The sequence below is a fragment of the Choloepus didactylus genome, chromosome 8 (genome assembly GCF_015220235.1).
Source record: "Choloepus didactylus isolate mChoDid1 chromosome 8, mChoDid1.pri, whole genome shotgun sequence".
NCBI classification, from domain to species: Eukaryota; Metazoa; Chordata; class Mammalia; order Pilosa; family Megalonychidae; genus Choloepus; species Choloepus didactylus.
The window spans coordinates 77,917,166-77,938,572 of record NC_051314.1 but is presented as its reverse complement, the minus strand read 5'-3'; the positions used below and the strand labels follow the sequence as shown (position 1 = coordinate 77,938,572).

The 21,407-nt window shown below is 36.4% G+C and overlaps 1 pseudogene; it reads right to left on the bottom strand.

The window, feature by feature from the left end:
- Window positions 1-18,503: 18,503 nt before the first annotated feature.
- Window positions 18,504-19,447, bottom strand: LOC119543460 (annotated as a pseudogene).
- Between the last annotated feature and the right edge of the window lie 1,960 nt (window positions 19,448-21,407).

Sequence of the window (21,407 nt, the reverse complement as noted above, 5' to 3'; positions counted from 1 at the left end):
CACTGTGAGGTAAAAAAAAATAAAACACACACAATGCATTCAGGTTTGCAAACTGGTAAGGCGCAGAGTAAATATTCTGAGTTTATTTTCAGAAAGTGTGACTTTAAAAGCACATTTCTCTTCAAAAACAATCAGTGTTATCATTAGGGAAAAGTTCCTGCTTAGTCGTCTTCATTATATATACATAAAATAAAATAGTTTATTTTTAATGGCCATTATCTACGACAGTGTTTTCTGCCTTAAGAAATCAAGGGAATTATTTCTAACTTCCAAAACATAGGTTATTAGTGGAAAGCAGAACAAACAAATAAAAAGGACCATATAAAGGAGCAAAAACTAACTGACAAAGGAGAGATGTTTCCAGTATTATCTATAGGTGTTCACAGAAGGCTGCATCAGAGAAGGTGGATCCTAAGATGGAGCCTTGAGGGAGGTAAGAGTGGAGACAAGGTGTTTCAGGCAGAGGAAGCTCCATAAGCAGAAGCAAAATGAAAGACACAAAAATGATTTGGTTGCAACCAATGATGAGATTTCTCTTACCAAATTCATATCAGATAAAAATTTAAATATTTCCAAAAGGAAAGAAATGTCCTCCTCCCACAATGGATCTGCTGAGCTACTTATTTTAGAACATTCAAATAGCTGTGAAAGAATCTATTATATTTTTTTCCTCATTTACTCATTACTCAATGGTGACATTGATAGGAATTCATAAAGATAAAACTTCTGAATAAATATCTCATTATATCAAACCATTCTTTGTCCGACTTCAATACTTTCACACACCACACACAAATTATCTCCCCGACACACTCTTTAAAGGAAAACAACAAAATTTACATTATGAAGTCATTAGAACTTGAGAAGAAAAGTGAGACTATACATAGTTTTGTTAGATATTGTGAATGTCAGATACATAAGAAAAATAAAAATCCTTTCAATTATAAATCATCATTGAATTGTATTTTCCATTTCTCATTTTATCGACAAACCAAAATGCGAAAAGTAGAATATAAAAGACTAACCTTATAATACTTAAGAAAAGTACCTTAAGAAAAAACCTTAGAATACCTTATAATACTTAAGAAAAGAAAGAGTACCAAATGGTATTTTATATACATTTACATATATTTATATTTATATAGAAATATATAAATGATGGGATAAACTCTCTTTAAATGTTAAAATTACTATTACTTTTTAATTTGAAGTCATAAAACTACCAAACAACATTTAATTTCCTAAAAAGATTTCTGTTGAAAGGCATATTTAACAATTTCTTCAGGCAAAACCATCTGTGCTTCAATACTTAACTCTTTTATCATCCTTGTGAAAAGCACACACTGCTGCTCCATTCTTCTCCCCCATGCTCTTCACTCTATCCCACAATCTATCATTTTTTTTAATCTAAGTTTTCAAACTACTATATTTTACTATTTTGTTGCAGATATCAAGCTAGTCTGTTGAAATTTCCTCTCTACAACAGTTTACATATTTTAAGTATTGTATACTCTTGCAAGTATTTTGCACAGTGTCATATTAAAATTAATCATGTCTTAATCCCATGGAGGAGTTATGCTTTCTGTGCCCTGCAGGAAATTATCTCACAGGAATGAAGAATTCTCAGGGTGAAACAGACCCCAAAACACCATTTCCCGAAGGATTACCAATTTGTATGTTATACGAATGTCCTCTGCAGGCATTAATAAAAAAAAAAAAAAAAAAAAGTGAAACAAGAAAACCTTCTACTTATTTTAGTTGTCTACAGAGAATTCAGTATAGATTGCCTCCCCAATGGCCCCGCCTCACTGTGCGGTACTAACTACCCCCACCCCAGCTCTGCCTTGGTGGGTTGTGGCCAGGTGAACCTACCACTCAGTCTCCGCTCTAGGCTCCTTTTTTTTTGGGGGGGGGTTACGAAGTAGGTGGCCGACTACACGACTACACACCAGAGCAAGCCTAGGGGGTGATAGTGGTGATGAGACACTGGAAGACGTGCTCTGTATGGACCAGAACCACACATGTCAGAGTCCAACCCAACTCCTTGATCTATAGCAATTCTCTTTTGGGGGATCTTGCTGAGGGCATGTGCCACCCTGGCACCACCTACCGGATCAGCTCCAACCTCAGGAGTGTCAAACATGCTCCCACACCTGCCCCCAAGAAATGTCATGAGAACCACTACACACCACCCAATAAAGAGAATGGGGAGGTGGGGCTGCGGTCGCGGTTACTGCTTCTAGGGGGAGGGGCGGCCGGTAGCTGAGCCCTCAGCTCTCGGGGCTGCTTAAAGGGTACCGGCGGCGGGGGCTCTTTCCCGGAGGCGAGGGCGAGGCGGAGGACTTGGCCGGGTCCTCGGCGGGAGGCGTGCAAGGTGAGGAGGGCGGCGATAAGGACAAGACACTCTTCATCCAGTAGGAATATGCGCCAAAGAGATTTATTCAGGGGTGATTACAGGTTATATAGGTTGGTAAGAAGGGCAGGGCTGGAAAGGAGGTGAAGCAGCCTTAAATGGCAATATTGAAGGGAGAGGGGCTAGGATTGGTTCTGAGAGGACGCAGGAGCCGTTGCAGCGGGGCGGGGGTTGTTCTGGCCACGGTGCATGCGCGCTGGCGGTGGCAGGAGTGGCCTTGGCACAAGGGAGTGTGTGGGTAAGATAAGGAAGTGGGGAAAGGGCAGTTGGGAGAAAGGCGGTTTCCTCCGGCAAGCCTCCCCTGCCAGTGGCATTTTGGGTGAGGAAAGGGGAGCTGCCTTGACCTCGCTCCCCAGGCTCGGGGGGGCTGCAGAGGGCACTCACGCCCGTACCTACTACCCTCCCCAGGGGGTGATCAGGTCCCCTGGCCCAGGCCTGGCAAGCCGAGGTACAAGCTCAGTCACCCGCTGTGGGGCAAGATGGCAGACTGGTGAGCTGTATGTTTTAGTTACTCCTCCAGGAAAGTAGGTAGAAAGCCAGGAACTGCATGGACTAGACACCACAGAGCAATCTGACTTTGGGCATACTTCATATAACATTCATGAAAACGTGGAACTGCTGAGATCAGTGAAATCTGTAAGTTTTTGTGGCCAGGGGACCCACACCCCTCCCTGCCAGGCTCAGTCCCGTGGGAGGAGGGGCTGTCAGCTCCGGGAAGGAGAAGGGAGAACTGCAGTGGCAGCTCTTATCGGAAACTCATTCTACTGATCCAAACTCCAACCATAGATAGACTAAGACCAGACACCAGAGAATCTCAGAGCAGCCACCCCAGCAGAGAGGAGACAGGCATAGAAAAAAACAGCATGAAAAACTCCAAAATAAAAGTGGAGGATTTTTGAAGTTCTGGTGAATATAGAAAGGGGAAGGGCAGAGCTCAGGCCCTGAGGCTCATACGCAAATCCCGAAGAAAAGCTGATCTCTCTGCCCTGTGGACCTTTCCTTAATGGCCCTAATTGCTTTGTCTCTTATCATTTCAATAACCCACTAGATCTGTGAGGAGGGCCCTTTTTTTTTTTAATCCTTTTTTCTTTTTCTAAAACAATTACTCTAAGAAGCCCAATACAGAAAGCTTCAAAGACTTGCAATTTGGGCAGGACAAGACAAGAGCAGAACTAAGAGAGCTCTGAGACAAAAGGCAATAATCCAGTGGCTGAGAAAATTTACTAAACACCACAACTTCCCAAGAAAAGGGGGATGTCCACTCACAGCCATCATCCTAGTGGACAGGAAACACTCCTGCCCATCACCAGCCCCATAGCCCAGAGCTGCCCCAGACAACCCAGTGTGATGGAAGTGCTTCAAATAACAGGCAAACACCACAAAATTGAGCATGGACATTAGCCTTCCCTGAAACCTCAGCTGATTGTCCCAGAGGGAAACATGGAGCAGTGTGAATTAACAAAGCCCCATTCAGCCATCATTTCAGCAGATTGGGAGCCTCCCTACATAGCCCAGCAGCCCAGAACCACCCTGGGGGGGACGGCAGTCACCTGTGACATAGCACAGTCATCCCTCAACAGAGGACCAGGGGGTGCAAGGCCTGGAAGAGGGACCCACTCGCAACTCTCAGGAGCCATATGCCAATACCAAGGACTTGTGGGTCAGTGGAAGAGACAAACTGTGGCAGGACTGAACTGAGGGATTAGATCATTGCAGCAGCTTTAAAACTCCAGGAACACCAGGGAGATTTGATTGTTAGAGCCACCCCCCCTCCCTGACCGCCCAGAAACATGCCCCATATACAGGGAGGGCAACACCAACTACACATTCAAGCTTGGTACACCAATTGGACCCCACAAGACTCACTCCCCCACTCACCACAAAGGCAAAGCAGGGGAGAACTGACTTGTGGAGAACAGGTGGCTCGTGGGCGCCACCTGCTGGTTAGTTAGAGAAAGTGTACTCCAAGAAGCTGTAGATCTGATAAATTAGAGATAAGGACTTCAGCTGGTCTACAAATCCTAAAAGAACCCTATAAAGTTAAGCAAATGCCAAGAGGCCAAAAACAACAGAAAATTATAAAGCATATGAAAAAAGCAGACGATATGGATAACCCAAGCCCAAGCACCCAAATCAAAAGACCAGAAGAGACACAGCACCTAGAGCAGCTACTCAAAGGACTAAAGAACAATGAGACCATAGTACGGAATACAAAGGATATCAAGAAGACCCTAGAAGAGCATAAAGAAGACATTGCAAGACTAAATAAAAAAAAAAAAAATGATCTTATGGAAATTAAAGAAATTGTTGACCAAACTAAAAAGATACTGGACACTCATAGAACAAGACTAGAAGAAGTTGAACAATGAATCAGTGACCTGGAAGATGACAGAATGGAAAATGAAATCATAAAAGAAAGAATGGGGAAAAAAATTGAAAAAATCGAAATGGACTTCAGGGATATGATAGATGATATAAAACATCTGAATATAAGACTCATTGGTGTTCCAGAAGGGGAAGAAAAGGGTAAAGGTCTAGGAAGAGTATTCAAAGAAATTGTTGGGGAAAACTTCCCAAATCTTCTAAACAACATAAATACACAAATCATAAATGCCCAGCGAACTCCAAATAGAATAAATCCAAATAAACCCACTCCGAGACATATTCTGATCACACTGTCAAACACTGAAGAGAAGGAGCAAGTTCTGAAAGCAGCAAGAGAAAAGCAATTCACCACATACAAAGGAAACAGCATAAGACTAAGTAGTGACTACTCAGCAGCCACCATGGAGGTGAGAAGGCAGTGGCATGACATATTTAAAATTCTGAGTGAGAAAAATTTCCAACCAAGAGCACTTTATCCAGCAAAGCTCTCCTTCAAATTTGAGGGAGAGCTTAAATTTTTCACAGACAAACAAATGATGAGAGAATTTGGTAACAAGAGACCTGCCCTACTGTAGATACTAAAGGGAGCCCTACAGACAGAGAAACAAAGAAAGGACAGAGAGACTTGGAGAAAGGTTCAGTACTAATGAGATTCGGTTTGGGTATAATAAAGGATATTAATAGAGAGAGGGGAAAAATATATATGACAAACATAAATGAAAGGATAAGACGGCTGATTCAAGAAATGCCTTCACGGTTATAATGTTGAATGTAAATGGATTAAACTCCCCAATTAAAAGATATAGATTCCAAGAATGGATCAAAAAAAATGAACCATCAATATGCTGCATACAGGAGACTCATCTTAGACACAGGGACACAAAGGAATTGAAAATGAAAGGATGGAAAAAAATATTTCATGCAAGCTAAAGCCAAAAGAAAGCAGGTGGAGCAATATTAATCTCAGATAAAATAGACTTTAAATGCAGGGATGTTTTGAGAGACAAAGAAGGCCACTACATACTAATAAAAGGGGCAATTCAACAAGAAGAAATAACAATTGTAAATGTCTATGCACCCAATCAAGGAGCCACAAAATACATGAGACAAACACTGGCAAAACTAAAGGAAGCAATTGTTGTTTCCACAATAATTGTGGGAGACTGCAACACAATACTCTCTCCTATAGATAGATCAACCAGACAGAAGATCAATAAGGAAACTGAAAATCTAAACAATCTGATAAATGAGTTAGATTTAACAGACATAAACAGAACGTTACATCCCAAATCACCAGGATACACATACTTTTCTAGTGCTCACAGAACTTTCTCCAGAATAGATCATATGCTGGGACATAAAACAAGCCTCAATAAATTTAAAAAGATTGAAATTATTCAAAGCACATTCTCTGATCACAATGGAATACAATTAGAAGTCAATAACCATCAGAGACTTAGAAAATTCACAAATACCTGGAAGTTAAACAACACACTCCTAAACAATCAGTGGGTTAAAGAAGAAATAGCAAGATAAATTGCTAAATATATAGAGACGAATGAAAATGAGAACACAACATACCAAAACCTATGGGATGCAGCAAAAGCAGTACTGAGGGGGAAATTTATAGCACTAAATGCAGATATTAAAAAGGAAGAAAGAGCCAAAATCAAAGAACTAATGGATCAACTGAAGAAGCTAGAAAATGAACAGCAAACCAATCCTAAACCAACTAGAAGAAAAGAAATAACAAGGATTAAAGCAGAAATAAATGACATAGAGAACAAAAAAACAATAGAGAGGATAAATATCATCAAAAGTTGGTTCTTTGAGAAGATCAACAAGATTGACAAGCCCCTAGCTAGACTGACAAAATCAAAAAGAGAGAAGACCCATATAAACAAAATAATGAATGAAAAAGGTGACATAACTGCAGATCCTGAAGAAATTAAAAAATTATAAGGGGATACTATGAACAACTATATGGCAACAAACTGGATAATGTAGAGGAAATGGACAATTTCCTGGAAACATATGAACAACCTAGACTGACCAGAGAAGAAATAGAAGACCTCAATCAACCCATCACAAGGAAAGAGATCCAATCAGTCATCAAAAAGCTTCCCACAAATAAATGCCCAGGGCCAGATGGCTTCACAGGGAAATTCTACCAAAATTTCCAGAAAGAACTGACACCAATCTTACTCAAACTCTTTCAAAACATTGAAGAAAATGGAACACTACCTAACTCATTTTATGAAGCTAACATCAATCTAATACCAAAATCAGGCAAAGATGCTACAAAAAAGGAAAACTACCGGCCAATCTCCCTAATGAATATAGATGCAAAAATCCTCAACAAAATACTTGCAAATCGAATCCAAAGACACATTAAAAAAATCATACACCATGACCAAGTGGGGTTCATTCCAGGCATGCAAGGATGGTTCAACATAAGAAAATCAGTCAATGTATTACAACACATTAAAAATTCGAAAGGGAAAAATGAAATGATCATCTCAATAGATGCTGAAAAAGCATTTGACAAAATCCAACATCCGTTTTTGATAAAAACACTTCAAAAGGTAGGAATTGAAGGAAACTTCCTCAACATGATAAAGAGCATATATGAAAAACCCACAGCCAGCATAGTACTCAATGGTGAGAGACTGAAAGCCTTCCCTCTAAGATCAGGAACAAGACAAGGATGCCCACTGTCACCACTGTTATTCAGCATCATGCTGGAAGTGCTAGCCAGGGCAATCCGGCAAGACAAAGAAATAAAAGTCATCCAAATTGGAAAAGAAGGAGTAAAACTGTCATTGTTTGCAGATGATATGATCTTATATCTGGAAAACCCTGAGAAATTGACGATACAGCTACTAGAGCTAATAAACGAATTTAGCAAAGTAGCGGGATACAAGATTAATGCACATAAGTCAGTAATGTTTCTATATTCTAGAAATGAACAAACTGAAGAGACACTCAAGAAAAAGATACCATTTTCAATAGCAACTAAAAAAATCAACTACCTAGGAATAAACTTAACCAAAGATGTAAAAGACCTATACAAAGAAAACTACATAACTCTACTAAAAGAAATAGAAGGGGACTTTAAAAGATGGAAAAATATTCCATGTTCATGGATAGGAAGGGTAAATGTCATTAAGATGTCAATTCTACCCAAACTCATCTACAGATTCAATGCAATCCCAATCAAAATTCCAACAACCTACTTTGCAGACTTGGAAAAGCTTGTTATCAAATTTATTTGGAAAGGGAAGATGCCTTGAATTGCTAAAGACACTCTAAAAAAGAAAAACGAAGTGGGAGGACTACACTCCCTGACTCTGAAGCTTATTATAAAGCCACAGTAGTCAAAACAGCATGGTACTGGCACAAAGATAGACATACAGATCAATGGAATCGAATTGTGAATTCGGAGATAGACCCCCAGATCTATGGCCGACTGATCTTTGATAAGGCCCCCAAAGTCACTGAACTGGGTCATAATGGTCTTTTCAACAAATGGGGCTGAGAGAGTCGGATATCCATATCCAAAAGAATGAAAGAGGACCCCTACCTCACCCCCTACACAAAAATTAACTCAAAATGGACCAGACATCACAATATAAAAGAAAGTACCGTAAAACTCCTAGAAGATAATGTAGGAAAACATCTTCAAGACCTTGTATTATGTGGCCACTTCCTAGACTTTCACCCAAAGCACAAGCAACAAAAGAAAAAATAGATAAATGGGAACTCCTCAAGCTTAGAAGTTTCTGCACCTCAAAGGAATTTCTCAAAAAGTTAAAGAGGCAGCCAACTCAATGGGAAAAAATGTTTGGAAACCATGTATCTGACAAAAGACTGATATCTTGCATATATAAAGAAGTCCTACAACTCAATGACAATAGTACAGACAGCCCAATTATAAAATGGGCAAAAGATATGAAAAGACAGTTCTCTGAAGAGGAAATACAAATGGCCAAGAAACACATGAAAAAATGTTCAGCTTCACTAGCTATTAGAGAGATGCAAATTAAGACCACAATGAGATACCATCTAACACCAATTAGAATGGCTGCCATTAAACAAACAGGAAACTACAAATGCTAGAGGGGATGTGGAGAAATTGGAACTATTATTCATTGTTGGTGGGACTGTATAACAGTTCAGCCACTCTGGAAGTCAGTCTGGCAGTTCCTTAGAAAACTAGATATAGAGTTACCGTTTGATCCAGTGATTGCACTTCTCGGTATATACCTGGAAGATCGGAGAGCAGTGAGAAGAACAAATATCTGCACGTCAATGTTCTTTTTTACTTCAATTGCTCTTTTTCACTTTAATTATTATTCTTATTTTTGTGTGTGTGCTAATGAAGGTGTCAGGGATTGATTTAGGTGATGAATGTACAACTATGTAATGGTACTGTGAACAATTGAATGTATGATTTGTTTTGTATGACTGCATGGTATGTGAATATATCTCAATAAAATGAAGATAAAAAAGAAAAAAGAAAAAAAAAGAGAATGGACAAAAAAAAAAAAAAATGAGAAATTTGAAATCCCAGAAACATAGATAAGTATTCAGAAGCAGAAAGTGGTAAAAGGTAAAAGTAGGCTAAGTGTGAAATTGGTTACGGGAATATAGCTTGTCATAAACAAAATCAGGTTGGTGAGAAATGTGTCATTATAAATGCTCCAGAAGCACTTAAATGATTTGCATCTTATTCAACCATCACATATAGAGTGCTTAACTTTGATTATTTGGCTATGAAGTGGCCAGGCAGTTTCCATCATTGTAAATTTACTATTTTTTTACCTTTGAAATGAATACGTATCTGTTGGGGAGGCACTATCAGAATATTTAAAATTCTATTACTCCTCAAACATTAACACACTAATTTCAGCATCCGCTGATGATTCTTACAAGAATCAATGAATATTATGATGATAATTGCCTAATGGTCATCCCCAAATTCTCTCCTTTTTTCCTATATTTGTGAGTTGGCATTCTACTATGAAGATGAGTATGTATGTATATATATGCAAGTATGGACTCATTTATTCTTATTTTATCCAGTGGTTTACAATTTTCTTAACCATCACTATTTATTTTCATGCTAACATTGTCTTAGATTTGAGACAGTTTCAGTCCAGTGCGAGAATTCAAACTGGTCCTGTGCCTTTCACCATGTCCTCAGCATCATTTGGGCACTTCCTTAGGTGTAGCTCAGCCAGATAGTTAAGGCTTCTCTTGTACTGCCCTTTCCTTAATATCCTGTTATTATCCTTGAAATAAGCCATCTTGCTGAGGAAACCTGGTTCCTATAAATGGAGAATGAAATTTGAAAACCATGATTGAGAGTGTTCATTGTTACTGTGGTTATGCGTGTATACAAATATATGTTCACAGTCATCCCTATCTACTTCTTTGTCTATTTGACTGACACATGCTTCATACTGATACCTCCAATTCAAATCCGTGCAAGATCTAGTCTATCTCTCTGCTTTTTGGCTTCCATTATTACTATAAATTTACATATTTACTGAATCATAGAAAAAATATATAGAATGAAGTTTTGAATTGCTAGTCATAGTTTTTAAGTGAAGTCTAGTAATTTGATTTAAATAAGCTAGAATTCTGTTTATCTTCAATTTAAAATCATGTACTCCAAACCAATGTAAAAAATGTTATTTGGGTTAGTTCTTTCCATTTTCCTTCTTTAGGGTGGACAAATTATTCATACAAATATTGTTTGGTTCATTTGTTTCTCCTTAAATTAAATATTAGGGTTTTTCTCCCAACATAATGATTATATTAATTTTATTTTTTGAATATATGAAGGATTAGCATGTTTCTGAATGTCAGGAGAAGATATATACAGAGATGTATGCTCAGGTATACTCTCCACACCACATTAAATACCCTTGAATCCATTCCAAACCCCCAACACCACTGTAATCATACAACATTACTAGTCTCTGATTTATCCTTTAATTGTTTTTAAATAAAGGAATAGATATATTTTTCCTTATTCCCTCTCTCTCTCTCCCTCTCTCTCTCAATACTATAGAAATTCCACAACTGCAGAAATTGAAATAAATCGATTTTCCCTATCTTTTCTGTGAAGTACAGCTAAGAATCATGGACATTATATAAAAACCTCAAGTTGGAATGATAAATAGCTTTGGTAATCATGTTGATTTGCTTGAACTCCCATTTTACCCATAAAACTACAAAGAAGAAATAGAGTGCAACTGAGCCAGGCTAACATGCTAAAGATCCCTTAAGGTGTTGATAGAGACCCCTGCCCTTGCTGTAATAAAACAAATCAAACTGACACCAGCAAGTCTACTAATCTTCATGAAATAGCCACAACCTTGCATAAACAATCCTGCTTGTGTGAACTGCTGATTAACAGACTATGACCCATGCTTCATACAACTCATGTCCCCCTCGCAGCTCACTTAGCCCATGCTTCCCTCACAGCTCACATCCTCCCTGTCCCTCTCCATTCCCCATATCCTCACATTGTCCCAAACAGCCATATAAGCTGTCTTCCTGAACCCAGCCCTTTTGAGCAGAAAACTCTTTTGGTGCTGCTCAGCATGCATACCGCTTTAGCTCAGTAAACTTCATCTGTACTTTGGTTTTCAAGTCTTTGCATTCTGTTTTCAGAATAACAAAAACAAATATAAAAATAATGGAGGAAAAAAGACAGTATAGTTAAAGATTTTGGACCCAAGAACTACATATTGGTGAGTTCCCTAGGTTTTCTTTTTGTCTTATACAACCCAGACTTGAAAACAGCAACACAGAAAGAAGCAAACAAACAAAAAAACTCATCAAAAGCTTACTTTCTCCAGTCAAGGAATAGGGAAAAGGGCAGCGTGGCAAGTAAATGAACTTTATACATAACCTCTCCAATCTAGATAAACACCCCAGGGAGAAAACCTTGGTAAAAGCTGAGTGGAGAGCTTAAACTTTCACACTTGACAAGTTGTTAAAAGGTACTCAGTATCCACACAAGTGTGGACTCAGGAAGGGCTAAGTAAGGAGCTGGGATTTTCATCCTTACCAGGAAATAAGAAGCCCCTCCCCAATGAAGTATCGGTGGAGCCCAAGTGTGGGAGCAGGACTTTCAACAACCCCCAGCATTAATGAGCAACTCCTGCCCTTCAGGTGTGGTGGTGTCAGAGGAGGCCTAGTACAGACTTTCATACTCACCAGTGGTAAGGAGACCACCCCCCACCATGATGTCAGTGGAGGCCATATGGAAAGCAGTGACCAGGCCCCTCTCAGTCAGGGAGGGATAAATGAAGAACAGGGGGTAGCTGAGTTGACCACTACCTTCCAGGAGTAATGAAGAGCCCACTCCACCTGAGACCACTAGGGAACATGGGCTTCTACACTCACCTGGTAGTAAAGAGGTAGAACTGGATCATATTGTGCCAAGAAGAGGGTAAGAGGAGGACAGGTAAAACAGAAAGCGTATGATGCAGAAATAAACAACAAAGTGCCCCTAATGTCCCGGTTTCATTCAAAAATCACTCTGCATATCAAGAACTGGAAATATCACACATTGAACATAAATAAGCAAATAAACAGATGATAGCAATGAGAATACAGAGATGCCAGAATTACCTGAAAAGATTTTAGAAAAGCTTTTACAAAATGCTTCAAGAAGCAATTATAAACATGACTGAATCAATGAAAAAGTCTCACCTAAGGAAAAGAGAAGCAAAGAGGAATGTTAGAAAGGAAAAATATAACAATAAAAATATAATAACCAAAATTTGTTTAAAAATCATCTCAATCGCTGGCTCAACAGCCAATTTACAACTCACAAAACTCAACAGTAAAAAAAAAATGCAATTAAAATGGGCAGACATGAAGAGGCAATTAAAACAAAAATGAGATAGATCTACAATTCTACCAAAATGGCTAAGAAAATAGTGACAATCCTGAGTGCTGCCAACATCAAGAAACCGTCCATCACTGGTGAGGATGTGAAATGCTACAGCCACCCTAAAACACAGTTAACTAAACTTTTTCCCAGGGAAATGCAAACATATGTTCATGAAAAAACTGTACATAAATTTTGGTAATATCATATTCATAATAGCCAAAATTTGGAAATAACACAGTGTGAATGGTTAAACAAATCATAGTACATCCATGTCATGGAATATTACTCATCAATAAAGGAACAAACTGCTGATACATGCACAAACTGGATGAATCTTAAAAAAATATGTTTAGTCCGGACAAACCAGTCCCAAAAGATACATACTGTTTAACAGCATTTTTATAGTATTCATGAAATGACAGAATTATCGTATTGAAAACAAATTCATTGGTGCAAAGGATTAAGGAGGGGGTGGGCAGGAGAGAGGTGGGCATGGGCATAAAAGACCCACATGAGGGATCCTTGGGCTGATTTACACATTCTGTGCCTTTGCTCTATTCTGGTTATGGTATTATACTGTAGTTTTGCAATACGTTGCCATTGAAAAATTTAGTTAAGGTGCATAGGATCTTGGTTTATTACTTTTGACACCTGCATGTGAATCTACAGTTATCTCAAGATATGAAGTTTATTTTACACACATAACTACACATAGGAAACTATATTTGGCAGAACAAAAAGAAATGTTTATGAAAGGATACTATACTATAAACATGTAAGTATAGCATACTATAAACACCCTGTTTCATTTGTTGTATTCATTTAACAGTATATCCTGTTAAACACTCCATATCAATTTTAGATATATGTCAAATTTGTTTTCAGCTACATAGTCCCTCATTGTGAGGATGTCCCATAGTGTATTCAACCCCTCTCCCATACATGGACTAATGGGTGGTTTCCAGTTTTAGCAATTACAAAGAATATAGCAATGAATAACCTGTTCATAGTGTTTGTGGCAGACCTTTAGGGTAAAATCTTAAAATTGTAATTGCTGAATCAAAGGCAAACCCTACATATTTTTGGGAAACTCTTGCTAAGTTGTTCTCTACGTGAATTCAACCGCTTTTCATTCTAATCAGCAAAGATGAGGGTTTCTCTTTTGCTATAGCTTCACTAACAGTGGGTTGTTATACATTGTAAGTTTTGTCAGTTTGATAGGTGAGAAATGGTAAATGAGTATTACTTTACATTTCTCTAACTCTAATTGTGGGGTTGAATATATTTTCACAAATTGAATGGTTTTTCATATATACACGTTTAAGTATGCACATGTATATATACACATATTATATAATATATGTATTTTATACTTAATTATGAACTTTTATGCATCTTGTTTCTATCATGGTTTTGTCTTACTCACATTTTTAAAGAGTTCTTTATATATCAGGATATTGAACTTTCATCTGTGCTAAGTATGGTGAATGTTTCCCCCTAGCATGACAGGAAGTTTTTATTTTGCTTATGAGGACGAATGTCTTTTTGTGAATACCATGAAAACACATTGCTCTCATTTTTGCAATGTCAAATGTGTCAATTTTCTTTTTCCCTCTTTGTATTTTGAGGAATCATTAAGCCTTTCCTCACATCCAAGTAAAAGAGGAATTCACCCACATTTGCTTTTAGTATTGTCAATTTTCTTTTTTTACATTTAGATCTCTGATACACTTACAGTTGATTCTTATGTATGGCATAAGGTAGAATTTTAAGTCAAATATGTTTCAATAATAAAGGAAAATTATTTATCTGTGAACTGATAGGGAATCTCAGCAGAGAAAGAATCACTACAAAAAGAGAACAAATACAGATTCTAGAACAAAAAGGAAGTAACAATAAAAATGCACTAAGTTCATTAGGGGCACATTGGGGAAAGCAGAAGAAAGAATTCATTATCCTCAGGAGAGATTAATAGACTATTTCAATCTAATGAATAGAAAAAATAAAAACAATGGAGACAAACGACCATGGCTTCGAGGATATCCGTGACAGTGTAAACATTCTAGCATACCTGCTATTGGGGTGATGGAAATAAAAAGAGAATGCACTTGGGGTTGAAAAACATTTAATAAATAATATCTGGAAACAATCTCAAATTACAAAATACTCTATCATCCAAAAAGATCAGCCAAATTCTTTACACACACATGTGTGCACATACACACCACAGGTAAGGACATCATAGACCAACTACTTAAAACCAATAAGGAAAGAATCATCTTGAAAGTAGTGAGATAATGATATATATTACCCACAGTGGAAGAGTATAATAATAGTCACTGACTTTTCATCAGAAACAATTGAGCCCAGGCAACGGTGAGGAAAGGTTTATGAGTGATAAAAAGGAAAAAAAGAGGCAACCCATAATTCTATTATATTTGTAAAGAACTTCATTCATCAGTGAGATGTAAATAAGGAAGTTTTCACAGAAATGAAAGCATAATGAATCCTTTACCATCCTACTTCAAATGAAAGAAATGCTAAGTGTGTTTTTTAGGCCAAAGAAAAATAAGGCCAGATGGAAACTCACTTCTCAGAAAGAAAGTGTATGAGAAATGAAAATACTGAATAGAAAAATTAAAGACTACATTTTTATTTTCATAGTTAAACTGATTGTGTAGTGCAAAGAAATTATATCCTAAATATGTAGACATGTAGAATTTTTAAAAACTGTCAACAGTCACACAACAGGGAGTGGACAAATTACACTGCTTTAAATTTGCTACCATTGCAAGGAGGAAGCATGTTGTATACAGTGTCAATTAACAGCAGGAAGTAAAAAGTGCAAAGCCTATGGTGTAAAGTATGAAGGTACATAGCCTTAATGCTAAATAGACTCTGGTAAGTTAAGAATGCATATGATAGCCTTAAGACACAACTACGATAATAATAAAGAGAGTATGGCCAATTGGCCACTTGAGAAAATAATATAGACTATTAGAAAAATTCACTCAACCTTCAAAACAAAATGGCAGTTGTACTAGTTTTCTATCCCTGCATAGCAAATTACCACCAACTTAGGAGTATAAATATTCATATTTATAATATCCCTGTTAATGTGGGCCAGGAGTCTGGGCACAGCTTACATGAGTGTTCTTCTCAGTGTGTAATGACAGTACCAAGTTGTATATTCTTTGTTCTCATTTGGAGGTCTACTTTGGAAGAATCCACTTTCAAGCTCAGTCTCATTTGTGGTAGAATGAATTTCATTGTTGGTAAAAGACAGAGGGCTCTGCCTTTTTGCTAGCTTTCAGCTGAAGGCAAACCACAGGTCCTAGAGGTTATCCATAGTCCTTGAGATCACCCACACTTCCTTGCCACATGGAATTCTCTAACATGACCATCTACTCTATCAGACATGTAAGGAGAATCTCTTGCTCCCCTCTGCTAAGATAGAGTTTTATATAAAATAACACAACCTCATCCCATCTTCTCTGAAATACAAGACACAATGTTCACAAAGTGGCATGCCATTACTATTGCCATATTCAATTGATTGAAAGCAATCAAGACCATGCCTGGACTCAAGGGGAGGAAATTACATAAAAGTGTGGATGCCAGGTGGTGAGGGAACTTTGGAGGTCACCTTAGGTTCTGCGTGTCGCGGTAGTAAAAAGCAACAGAAAAACCAAAACCAAAAAGGACAAATGGAAAGCAATTATAAAGATACTGGGTTTAAACCAAACTATATACAAAATTACATTAAATTTAACTTAACATCACAATTAAAATCATGGATACACAAAAACACTTGGATGCATCTCAGACACTGTACCTAGTGAAGGATACTGGACAGAGGAAAAGAGTGCATAATGTATTGCCCATTAATATTAAAATCTGAAACAGACATAACTGGTCTACATTAATGGAAAACAATGCAGTGGCTTGTTTTGGTAGTAACAACAGGGGAAGCTAATTTCAAATTGGCACAATAGACTTTTCTGGAAAGATGGAAATTTTTCTTTATTAGGGTGTGGTATTAGAGGATAGAGGCGTTTGTCATACCGATGAACCTTCACACTTAAATATATGAATTTTATTGTATGCAAATTATAACTCAATAGTGTTAACATAAAAGGTATATTATTAACTATTTAAAAATATACAAATAAACTATTATAGAATAGTTCAGTGATAAATTAATGGTTTCATTTGAACACACTATTTTAGCAAACTCATTCTAATTGGCACAAAACAGAATCAAGCCCACTGAAAGTATTGATAAAATCCATAGGTTTTACTTTATTCTCTTTCTCAAAATGTTATATTTGTGTTTTTTTTCATTTTCTGCACTCTTAAAATTTCTAAATTTAGATAATGACTTCTCAAAATGGAGGAAAAAAGTGCATACACGAATGATCAAAGGAAAAATATAACCATCTACTTAAATTACTATTTCTTCATGAAATCATATTATAAACACAAACATCTTTTTAAATCAACTTCATTCTACATATTTCAGAGAAATATGTACAATTGTCTAGTCAAGTTTTACTGTGTGTATTTTCCTAACTGGCCATGTTTTTTTCTGCTGCTTTACACGGCATTTTTCAAACATATTTCTTTTTTCAAATCAAGACACAGTTAAAACTAAAAGAAGAAATGGATAACAATATTGTAGCCTAATACACCCACACTTCTGAAACAAAAATTTCATCTATATGAAAACATTTTTGTTATATTTCATGTTGTGAAATTCTGATCATGACACAGGTATTGATTTCAGATTCTGTTAATAGATTATAGCTGTACACTAGGAAACCTTTCCTCAAAAACAGGATTCTTCCACAATTTTGAGTTCACTAATGGGGGCATGCATAAAGAAACACACACACACACAAACATATATATATACACATATGTGTATATATATATACACATATGTATCCATATGTGTATATATATATACTATATCAGATATAAAAAATTACTGAGAAGAGTAAATACAATAAGAATCATTATTTCATCATTTAAAACATTCATTTATCAAGCTATTCCAAGTAAGCTTCAGAAGTATTCCAAGTTCCAAATTAATTGTAAGGGAGTTATCTGGTATGGAACACTGATTATATATTGGATTTCATTATTAATTTTAAATAAGTAAATAATGCAAATTTTCTGTCAACCATACTTCAAATACTTATAAATGTAAATATCTCTCATATAGAAACTAAAAAACTAGTTTCTGTAGACTGGTTTTTAGGTTTTTAGAATAAATAACATTTCCAAAAATGAGTATCAACACTGATGGCTAATATCTGCTACAGCTTTTTAAAAAAAACTTTAAATGTAATATATCAAAAAAATATTAATCTAAATATGTTGTAACTGACTGCAACTAATAATTTATTAAGTACAGGATAGTATCATAAACTATGCATTGTGTGATGCATTAAATATTATTTAAATGAAACAATATTTCACAGTGTTGATAAACTAAAATACCTAAAAACAAGAGACTGATTAAAAAAAAACTGGCTTTATTTCTTCCAGATATCTAAGGAAAGGAAATGAGATGAGGAAAAAAATATCTAATGGAGAAAAAAATGCAAATTATCTTCTTTGGAACAAAGACATGAAAAATAAAGCTTGAAAAGAGATACAAAGATGAATATCAAAGTATAGGAAGAATAACAACAATATAAACTGCGTACTGGAAGCTACTAATGAATATGTTGATATTATTTTAGACCCTTCTTTCCATACCCTTTATATAATGCAACAATGTATTCATTGCTTTGAGAAAGAGACAATCCTTTGTAACATATGCACAAAGGCTTTTTTCACTTGTTGGTTCCTTAGGGTGTAGATAAAAGGGTTCAAAAGTGGAGCAACTGAGATATTGAGTACTACAATTCCCTTGGAAAAAGAAATTCTTTGTTGAACTAAGGGTTTAATGTACATGAAGATGCAGCTGCCATAAGAGAGGAAAATCACATCCATGTGGGAAGAACATGTGGAAAATGCCCTCCTCCTCTGATGAGCTGAAGGGATTTTTAGGATTGTCAATTCAGTGTAGGTGTATGATATTATCTATCACCATTACCGTGACCACAAGTGTCATTGAAGCTGAGAGGAAACCCATTGTCTCGATGAGCCTTGTGTCTGAGCAGGAGATCTGCAGGAGGGGAGTAGTGTCACAGAAGAAATGATCAACAACGTTGGAGGCACAGAAGTCAAAGTTTAGACCCATGATAAGTGGTGGAAAAATGGTGAAGAACCCAGCAAGCCAACAACTGAGCACGAGCTGTGTGTGTGCAGACTTTGCTGTTCATGATGGTTGTGTAGTGCAGGGGCTTACAGATGGCAGCATAGTGGTCATAGGACATGGCCTCCAGCAGGTAAAATTCAGATGCTCCAAGAAGGAAGGTAAAAAATAATTGTATGACACAACACTTATAGCAAATAGTTTTGTCCCCAGTTGCCATAATAACCAGCAATTTAGGGATGCATGTGGTAATAAAAGAGATTGCTAAGAAGGAAAAATTCCAAAAGAAAAAATACATGGTTGTCTTGAGGTGAGTGTCCATCAGCGTGAGTGTGATGATGATTAGATTGCCAGTGATGCTGAGCAAGTAGGTGAGAAGCAGGAAGATAAATAACACAACTTTCTATTGTGGGTCATCAGTCAAACTTGCTAGGATAAACATGGTCACCCTTGTATGGTTTCCCATTACTCTTCTGGGAATTCTATTGTCTGAATTTAAAAGTTAAAAAAAATAGTATTACTTGATGCTCCCTGTGGAAAATAGCAGTAACAGGTGTTAACCTACAGATTGAAAAGCACTGTTCAGATACAATAAAACAGTACTCATTGAAGTTTTACAGGTAGTTAAGAAAAAATATATTGAATTTTTAGAGTACCTGGATAGAGAATTAAAACTTAAAGTTCATCTCCACCAGTAAATAAACCATGTAACAGTAGTAATTTTTGCTTGTATTTAAGTGAGTAAATTAGAGAGTCCTTTAAATAAAGAAAACTGCCTTTTCTCTGATGATAATATGCAATAATTGGGATGTTATGACATTTTCTGATCAATAAAAAATGTTTGCATAATAGAACCAAGATTATATCCATCATTACAAGTACATCAGTCTACCTTTGCATTTAACTCACACACACACGCCCAGACACATACATTCAAAAACATACTTGCCCTGGTCAATAACCAAGGATACTACACATGTATCATTTTATTCAACTATTCAAACTCAAATGCCTGATTCCTTTCTCATTTATTATTATGGCTAATGACATCAGATTTCAGGTTATTGAATTTGAGAGATAAGGAATAATTTTATTTGCTCATGTCTGTTGTCACTCACCTCCCTTCCAACATTCTGCCCATATAAAAGCAGCAGGAAGAGTATGATAATATTGATATGGAAAACAAGAAACTACAGGTTTTCTCTCCAGGCTGTGGCACTGATAATGGTCATGGGAAAGTAAAGTTAAAAGTAAGGTAAAAGGATGTAGAAACAAATATAAATATATAAATATGAGTTTAGGAAACAGTGTTAGAAGGGCAATGTGAAGAGAAGAGAAAGGTAAAGACAATAGTCTATAGAAGACTAGAGGGAAAAAAAATTTGAAGAGAGAAAGTAATGAGTTTGAGGGGAAAATTACAAGTAGATTAAAATTATGTAAATTAGTGAAAAGCATAACAAAGGAATGTGTCACAGTAAATGTTTCTCCAGATTCTTCTGTTCCTTAAATTACCTTTTTCTTTTTTGTCTAATATATAAGCTGAAAATAAGAAGAATTTGGAGATCAGCATGACCCAGAAGACAAGAAGAGAAAATACTTGGTTAATAATGAATCACTGAGAGTAGTTTTGAGACATATTTTTAAGGCAGGCGTGTCCCTGACCTAGTAGGGGTAGTCAAATGTCCAGCCCACAAGAAAATGAAGTTATAGTAATAATTGATAGCTATTCTCAACATTTGACATACATTAAATGAGAAACAGTGAGAAAGAGAAGCAACAGTATTCAGCTCTACAAAGCTATTAAACTGTAAGGTTATTGATTAAGTTTCAAAAAGTCTATTTTCAGCAGATGTCCTCTTAAAATTACCAGTATTGTACAAGCAATTATAGTCCAAATTATAGTGTTTCTTAAAAAAATTTCTTTCTTCAGTATATTCATCATCAAACATATAAAATGATTAAATTTTTGATGGGCACTATGTATGACAACATTTTTTGTCTTTTTATTTTACTTTTTAAGAGAATCATTTCTAACCTCTAAAATATACATTATTATTTAAATGTCCTGTGTATTAATAAAAATAAACTTCTAAGGACAAACAAAAGGTATCTCCAGTACTACTAGAGGCATTCACAGGAAGAAAAGGTGCATTATAATATAGTTCCTAGCAGAAGAGGAAATGAGACAAGGTATTCCCAGCAAAGTTAGCAGCCAGAACAGAGGCAAGGTAAAGTTACATGCATGATTATGTCAGAAGCAATGATTGTAGCTCAGCTATCAAACAATGTGCTCCAATAATGCAAACATAGATGATAAAAATAAATGACATTTTTCCTGGACATTCTTTGCACATTCAAATAATTATGAAGCAATATATTTTGATTTTTTTTCTTATTTACACGAATCACACCTCTGACAATTGTAG